Source organism: Phaseolus vulgaris, chromosome 7 (genome assembly GCF_051622355.1).
Source record: "Phaseolus vulgaris cultivar YP4 chromosome 7, ASM5162235v1, whole genome shotgun sequence".
NCBI lineage: Eukaryota > Viridiplantae > Streptophyta > Magnoliopsida > Fabales > Fabaceae > Phaseolus > Phaseolus vulgaris.
In genome coordinates this window covers 14,461,621-14,470,706 of record NC_143504.1, presented here as the reverse complement: position 1 = coordinate 14,470,706, position 9,086 = coordinate 14,461,621, and positions in this window count along the sequence as shown.

The following is a 9,086-nucleotide window of genomic DNA, read 5'->3' as shown; positions in this document are numbered from 1 at the left end:
TATGTTTTTATAAGCAAAAACCTAAGGTATTATAATATCCTTGTTTTTTCATCAACAATAAAAATATATATAAATCAGAGTATAAGGGATACTTCACACCCATATACAAAAAAACCTCAATCCAAGTGAATATGAGGATACCAAAAACCAAAAGCCTACACATGTACTAGCATCAATCATAGCTGCATAATAATTTATCCAAGACAAAACAAGCCAACACTACATTCAATATGGTAACTACAAATTATGTTTGCATGGTGCTTCAATGCTAAACAGAACAGATTGCACGTCATCAACCTTTCATCACAACACCTTTTATCTTGTATTGACTTTGTTTATACCCATATTTAAAATATTACGTTCATGAAATAAGCATAAATATATATATATATATATATATATATATATATAAAGTAAGTGAGAATGCAAACCATCAATGAACTAGGTTTAAGCATGCATATAAATTTATACACCAATCAGAGTAAGAGAAATTAGTATTCAGAAATTTATAACTTACTCATTTGGGCACTGTAAATATTTTAACTGGGTCCACCTCTGCATTGTTAAAAATTATGCTATTTCTTTGGTTCCAGATTCCATAAATAATAGTGATCCACATACTATTTCCCATACTATTAAGGCCCACAACCCCTATTTGTTCAAAATGTTTTTCAGCCTTATCCCAATGTACAAATAATCTACCAACTCAAGCATCAATCAGATACCACACCTTCAAAGCCACTTTACAGGTATAAAAAGGGTGGTTAACACTCCCCTGGAAGGTCCCACACATAACACACATCCCCCACCAGTTTGAATTCCTATAGCCATTAAATTATCATAGGTTGCAATTTTCTGGATTAAAATACGTCATGTGAAAATGTGTACTTTTAAGTTCCAAAATTAGTCCAAATTAAAATCAGAAATATATTGTGGTTGCAAAACATTTTGGTTCGAAAGAAATACATAAGCAGATTTTATTGAGTAAATATTTTATGTATCCCCCGGACAAGTTCATTTATCAATCCTATGTGCATATAAAGAGATGAATTTCAATTTATCCATAAGGACACTAACATATTCATATTCCCATTGGAATAATTATCTTCTCCACATTATTTGCCAACAACACCGATTTTCATGCCATACCCCGTACTGTTCTATAGTACCCTTTTTATGTACCAAGTTTAGAAATAGTCTAGGATATTTACTTTTTAAAGTGTCATCCCCTACCCACCTAACAGTTCAAAACATAATTTTACTCTTTGTTCCTACCTTCCACCTCATCTGCATATCAAACTAGTTATTTGGATTTCCCCATATATTTTCTTAATCTCTCCACCACCAAGAATCTATATTTGAAACATTACTGACATCCAATCCTCTCCAAGAACCATATTTGGATTCTAGTATCTATTGCCAAAGTCCTAAGTCCTTGCATCCTAATCTCCATTCTCATTTTCCTATAAAAGCCATATTAAAGAGTTTTATATCTTTGATGCCTAAACCCCTCAAAGATCTAGATTTACATAAATATTCTCATTTTACCCTAGCTATTTTCCTTTTATCACATCCCCAGCCCTAGAGAAAATCTCTTTGCATCCTTGTGATTATTTTCACAACATCTATGAGGATTTTGAACAAAGAAAGATAATATAAGGGGACAACTGAAAGAACAAATTTTAACAGGGTGACTTTGCCAACAAAAGATAAGTGTTTACCTTTCCAAGAGATAATCTTACTCTTGTGCTTAAGAATCATATAATTCCAGAACAACTTTCTTTTATGATTATCCTCCACAGGAACCCCTAGGTTTTTAAAAGGTACTTGCATTAGGTTACAATTTAGAATCACAAAGTATCTTTGGATTTTAGTGTTTTGTACACCTATTCTGGAAATCTTGCTTTTCCCAAAATTCAACTTCAAGCCCGATGTAAGTTCGAAGCATCTTAGGGCACATTTTATTGTTGTGATATTTTTCACATTTACCTTAAAAGAATATTGTGTCATCAACGAACTGTAATATACTGACATTCACTTGGTCTCTTCCCACTTTAATCCCACCATATAGTCCTTTTTGTTAGGCCACTCTCATTACTCCCACCAACCCTTCAGCCACAATAAGAAACAATGATGGTGCTAGTGGATCATCCTATCTTAGAATCTTCGTAGGGTAAAACTGTCCAGTTGGGATACTGTTTACTGGGATGGATATAGATGATGACTCTAGGAAGTTTCTAATCCATTTAATCCACATGGCACCAAAACCCATCCTCTAAAATATATATATTAGGAAATTCCAATCCACATAATCATAGGCTTTTTCAAAATCAACCTTAACAATGATACAACTATTTTTTTTCTTCTCCTCAATAACCTCATTTGTCACAACTATACTATCCAGGATTCTCCTATCCTATATGAAAGCATTATAATATGGTTCCTAACACACAAATATCTATATTTGGGGATAAAGGCACAAGGAATTGTCTATAAGAAATTGAGTAATATTTCGTCAAAAAAGAAATGTTCAATCTTATATAAAAAGAATCAAGTCACTTAAGTTAGAAATTGGTAAAGACGTGTTTACACTTGATTTTTATTTCATTTTGTGTATATTTTAGATAATTTAAAGTGAGCCATAATATTTAATAAAAGACAAATAGTCTCTCAGAATTTCAATTTTAGTGTACAAGAAAAAAAATATATTATAGAGTGATAAGACTAAAAGTGTTCATTTAATTTTAACCACTCAAAGTAAGAATAGAAAAAAAAAGATGTTGTAGAGGAATCTTCTAAAAAATAAATAAAAAATAAAAAAGTTAAAGAATTTATCTAATACTTATGTAAAAAAAAATCAAAACCTATGAAAAAGATAGTATTCTAAGTATGCTAAAGATAAATTTCTTACTTTATTTTATGAATATATTTTGTAAAAATAAGTAACAATAGTTTAATAAAATTGACCCTTATAATAAATACTATTGTATTAAAGTGAATATTTTTCTTAACTTTACGGAAAAGAAAGAGAGCTTAGTCAATTTTTTGAAGTCATCACTCTATTGGGTTGAAACATTCTCAAATTTGATCTATAATTAATATCTTTTAAGAAGTTTGACTAATCTTTCAATAAGATATTTTCTGTCCACTATTTTCTTTGTATTTCATTAGTTAAACTATGGACGTGCGGCATAATTAAGCATTTCATTAGTTTATGTATTATTCTTTATCTAACTCGTATCCTATTAATTATCTGATTATTTTTTTAAATATGAGTGTATGAATGATTTTTGTTTCTTGTATAAACATGAAACATATCTGGGACCTTGCTTTTACTCCCGGAATTAAGTCAAACATGTTGGGAGATTCATAATTGATAATGGTCGCTTAACGGCTTAAGTCACGTATAACTTTAGAGACAAGAGACAAACCTAATTAAAATGAAGCTGATGTTTAATAGTAATAAACTTTAATGCAAAACAACATTATTTGTAGAGCTTTCACAAGGAAGACTAATGATAACCAAGATGACATCGTGGTTCCATTAGATCCAAGTACTTCTGTTGTTAATGCTACAAAACGGCATCATATCATATACATACTAAAATTATAAATGTCATAACAAAGATTTTAATAACTATGGATTAACTAGTAAAAAATAGTTGGTGACTTAGATAATAAATGTGAAAGTTATAAATTTAGGATTAAATATGTTTTTTTTATGTGTATTTCATGCGAAATGGATTTTTGTTTATTGTACAAACTTTAGAATGAGTCATTATCAATTTTTGTTACGTGACAAACAGATTTTTAGTGTGAACTAAGATGTTTAAAACACTTGTAAGGACACGTTTTAATAGTTTTCTTACTACAACTACTTAGGAGATTATAAATAAGTGGACTTTAAGTCTAACTTAGTCTTATAAAACCGACTTATAAGATGATGTTTGCACTCACTTGTATACTATGAAATGTTCTTAACAGTAGTCAATGTGGGATCAACAACACATCCCCTCATGTCAAGGTTGTCAAGTTGTGCGTGAGACTAACGAGTGACCTGATAAGCTTAACAAACTCTTGCTAAGATATACTATAAATGAATTTGATACCATATTAAGAAGTGAACTTTAACCTAACTCAACATTATAAAACTAACTTATAAGATGAGATTTGCACCCAATTGTATATTATGAAATGTCTTTATCCCTAATCGATGTAAGATCTCCAAAAAAGGTATAAAGTTTGGACTAAGAACACAAATCAATTTGGCATTATAGTATATAGAAAAAAAACATATTTAACCCATAAATTTATATTAGTTATTTAAAATTAAATGACAATGTTAATGCATAATTTATTTTTTCTAAAGTAAAATAATGAAGTTAGGCATAAAATCATATGACTAACGTTTAATCAAACCTCCTAAAAAAAACTTCTTAATGAAGCTATTAGTTATTAGTAATAGTTTAAAAACTCAAAAACAATTAAAAGGTGGAAATATATAGGAGAAAAATGTAAAGTTTTGGCAACGTAAAAAATTTGTATATTTAAATTGCAATTAGCATTCAATGAATGTAATGCAAGTGAGAAATGCATTGCATTAGATGTTGAATTAGGTGATTGAAATGGTTTCGAAATTAACATTGTTTTGGAGACATAGCAATAATTTCACAATGATATGATATCCGACCAAATGACTAATGACAATACCAAGAAACTGATCCCACCATTTTGTTTTACATCAAACCCTACTGCCCTAACATTACTTCTATTATTCAACTTCTCTCAATCAAATCAACCAATTTGCAGCATTTCTCGTGTCCACTTATTAAAATTGAACTAGTTTACAAAATATAATTAAATAAATATAATATATATATATATATATATTTTAAAAACCAATGAGATGTATCTTGCATACGTACAATATTAATTAATTGCATGCATGTCCTATAAATGAACGAGCATATACAATATTATATCAGATGGGTTACAAGTACTTTAAACGAAAATAAATTTCTTTTATAATTTTTTGTTTTGTTTTTAGTTCTTAATTTTGTGTTTTAGACGTATTTTATAGAATAAAATATTATTAGCGATGTAGTAGTTTTAATGAAAAAGCGATGTGGTGAGTGAAGGAAAGAGAGAAGGGTGGGAATGTGAAGAGGGTAACAACAGAAAGAGACAGACACTTACCCAATACACTTTTCATCTGTTTCTTTGTCCTTTTGGTCTCCATCAATGCACGTCTATCCATCTAACCCCATTCGTGCGTCCCTTCCTTTCATTTTTTTAATTTTTTTCTTTTAAAAATAAATAAAGTTTAAGTATGGTTCAATCCTAGAAATTTGTATGATAAGATGAACTTTCAACTTTCTATTCTCCTCACTTATATTTTAGGATAAATACTTAATTTATTATAATAAATATTAATATATTTTATTTTTAGTATAAAAAAATTGTAATTTTAATACAAAAAATTTAATTGCCTTAATTTTGTTTAAACTCTATTAATGATTAAAACAACTTAAGATATGTTTGGATCCTAGTAGTAATGGTCACGTGTTTAACGTTAATATGTACTTAACTTTAAGATAAACTTTTTACTTGTAATTTCTTAATAACTTTTTCAAAGTCAATTACATATTAATGTCAATAATTTATCTTTTAAAAATATGACAATTATTAAAAATTTAACACGTGTTTAATTATATTAATAATTAATAGAGTTCAAACAAAAACCTAAAATTGTTATATCAATATTTTTTTTTTATTATACTAAAATGAAATATTTCAATATTTATTGTACTAAATCAACTATTTATACTATATTTTATAATTTTATCATATTGTAATAGATTCAAAGAAAAAATATAAATATCTCAAACATAAAAATAAAGGATTTAATACGAGGTTGATTCATTAATATTGGTTAGTGTTGGTATGGTTATCCCTTTTGGTAGGCGTTCTAATAGGAGATTGATGTCAAGTATTTCTGTATAAAGGTTAAAGTGGTCCCTATTTATTTATTTTTATTGCTGATAAAAAAATAAAATAAAATAAAATAAAGGACCTAATTTGATACAATTTCCATTAATCTCAATACCAATAAAAAAAATTACAACATTTATACTATAGGTTTAAAGTGCTCAACATGTATTCTTTCTTATAGAAAGCACAAGTAATAATTTCAAGAATTTAAAACTTTAACATTCAAACTAAACACAATCAACTTTATTAAACATTTTCTAAATTAATCAACTTTAAGCATTTTTATCACTTAACATCAATTTTGCACAACAAACAATCCTACAAGAAAAATTTAGAATTTGGGAATGTGTGATTCATATCCAATATTATTGCAATTTATTTTTATAATTAAAGTATGAAATAGCATTTTTATTTAATTTATTTATTTTATTTATTTATTTATTTAATTTATTTATTTAATTAAGTGCAAACTATGAGTTGATAGACATTAAAAATGCTATATATATATATATTAAATATAATCACGAATATATTCTTTATCTAATTCTCTTTAATATCATCCTAGAACTTACTTTTTAAAATATTTTTGTGAGGTCGTACATTGATTAATGATATGACAAAATTATCATATATAACTAGGATGTAAATTCTATTTAGGTTGAGTTATATTAAATCTTCTTTATAAAATGATATCATAGTTAAGTTTATTTATATTATTGTCTCATTCGTGCATTGTGAATATTTTATCTTATATTAAAAATCTTTTTATGTGATTAGATACATAATCATATAACAAAATCACAATATATAAGTTGGGATGCAAACTCTACTTGCTAAAACTTTTTATGTATTGTGAATTAAAAGTTCATCCAAGAATTGGTAAGTATACAGTTTATTTAGGTCAATATTTAAATAAATCATATATTAAATTGACTTCAGGAAAAACCAAAAATAAGATGTTGGGAGAATAATTTTATTAAATAAATAAATTTATAAACTTTATATAAATATTTAAAAAATATTATTTATAATATAAAAATAATATTTGTATATGTGAGACATATCATATTAATTATGTTCAAAGAATCTATTGAATTAGAAAGAAGTGTGTTCTTTTTTAATGATAAGTACGTACTATGAATTATTTAACAGTAATTTTTAAATTGATAATAGAGATGTACCTCAAACAAAATTTTGAAAGATATGTGACGGAAAAAATGTTTTTTGTCTACTTTTTTTCAACGTATGCATTTGGATCTATATATTTAAGTCTATAAGTATGTTGAAAGATCAAAATCAATTCCCTAATCAAAAGAAAAAATGCAAAGAATTTTGTAAAAAGTGATAAAAAAAATATAGAATATTTATTAGTGTGTTTCAACATCAAATAATCAATTTTATCATTAATAAAATCTTGTAAAATAAATAATATTTTTGTATTGTATTTTTTTAAAAAATTCTTCTGTAATAAAAACTATAACATAATTGTTCTATAAGATAACTCATTAACCCAAAAACCGAACACATGTAACCCATGAGTTTGATGAACCGAGTTAAATAATTTTGCATTTAAATACATAAAGATTTTAGTTTATTTTAATTGATGCTTTAAACGAACTATTGGTCTGCCTAGACGTTTTTTCATTACCAAGTAAAAATATATAAATGAGTGAAGTTTTTTTTTAATGATCGTGCCTCCAATCCGTATACAAAGACTTAAAATATGTAAGAAAGAGAATTAAAATATAAAGTGTTTCATAATTTTCTCTCATGTAAAAAAATATACAACTTAAGAATAACATGTTTAAATTTTGTTATAAAAAATTGTGTTTATTCTTTTTTTATAAAAGTTTTTATGTATCACTATGCAACTTAACATCTCAGTTAGGCTGACACCTCGAGTAACAACAATCATTTGTCATTACATGAAAAAAATTATTATTAAAAAAAATACAAAAAAATATGGGAGGATTAGACCAAAAGTCATATGTTAACAAAAACGATACATAGGTAGACTATACCTATTCATAAAGAATTCTAAGATCGAACTAGATGAAAACCTATTATACCAATAAAAAAATAATTTGTACTTAACTATCAGTAGATTTTAACGAATATAAAAATATAATATATTTTCATTTTTCATGTTAGTAGGTAATTATTAATCGATACAAATTCGTCGATAAAATTTGTTGGTAATTTCATTCATCGGTAAAATTTGTCAATAATTAAAAAATTACTGATAAACATAAATCCGTTAGTAATTTTTTGTTAGTAAATCAGTAATTTCTTGTAGTATTATCCATTTGTTACGTAAGTTTCATATATGTGAGCTTTTGTTGCATGAAAAGAAGAGGTGATTGGTTTTTGCATTATATTAAGCATGTATAACATACAACATATCCTTAATAAGAATTCTTCGATGACTTAAGTTATCTTTTGTTGTCGTCCTATTCAACACCACTCTCCATGCAAAAATCAAGAGAAAGAGATATGGATTTGATTTTCCACTAATACTTAAAGAAATCACACGATTCAACTTCTATATTTTCCACTACTAGAAAAATTCTTGAATTGCGACTGAAATCAGTGATCGAAAAATGTGGTGATTATTAATGATCAAATCAGTAGCTGAAAAATGAGGTCATTATCAATGACTAAATTAGTGGTCATAAGTTATTTTTATGATTTAATGACTGATATAGTGACTACAATTTTAATCACAATCGACCATCATCACGATATCAGTCACCAAAAATCAATTACTACATAGATCACAAGATAGGTGACTATACTAAATTTTCATTCCCTAATAATTTATGTATATTTTCCTCTTCCAATTTTCACACTCAACTCACTCCCCTAAATTAATTTTAATAATATTAATAACAATATTATAACAAATATTAATAATAATTTTAATAAAAAAATAATACTAATAATATTATTATTAATAATAATAACTATAATAAAAGTAGTAGTAATAATAATATTAATATTATTAATATTAAAAATAATTGAAATAATATTAGTAATAATATTAATAATAGTATTAATAATAATAATAATAATATAACTAATATTAATAATAATAA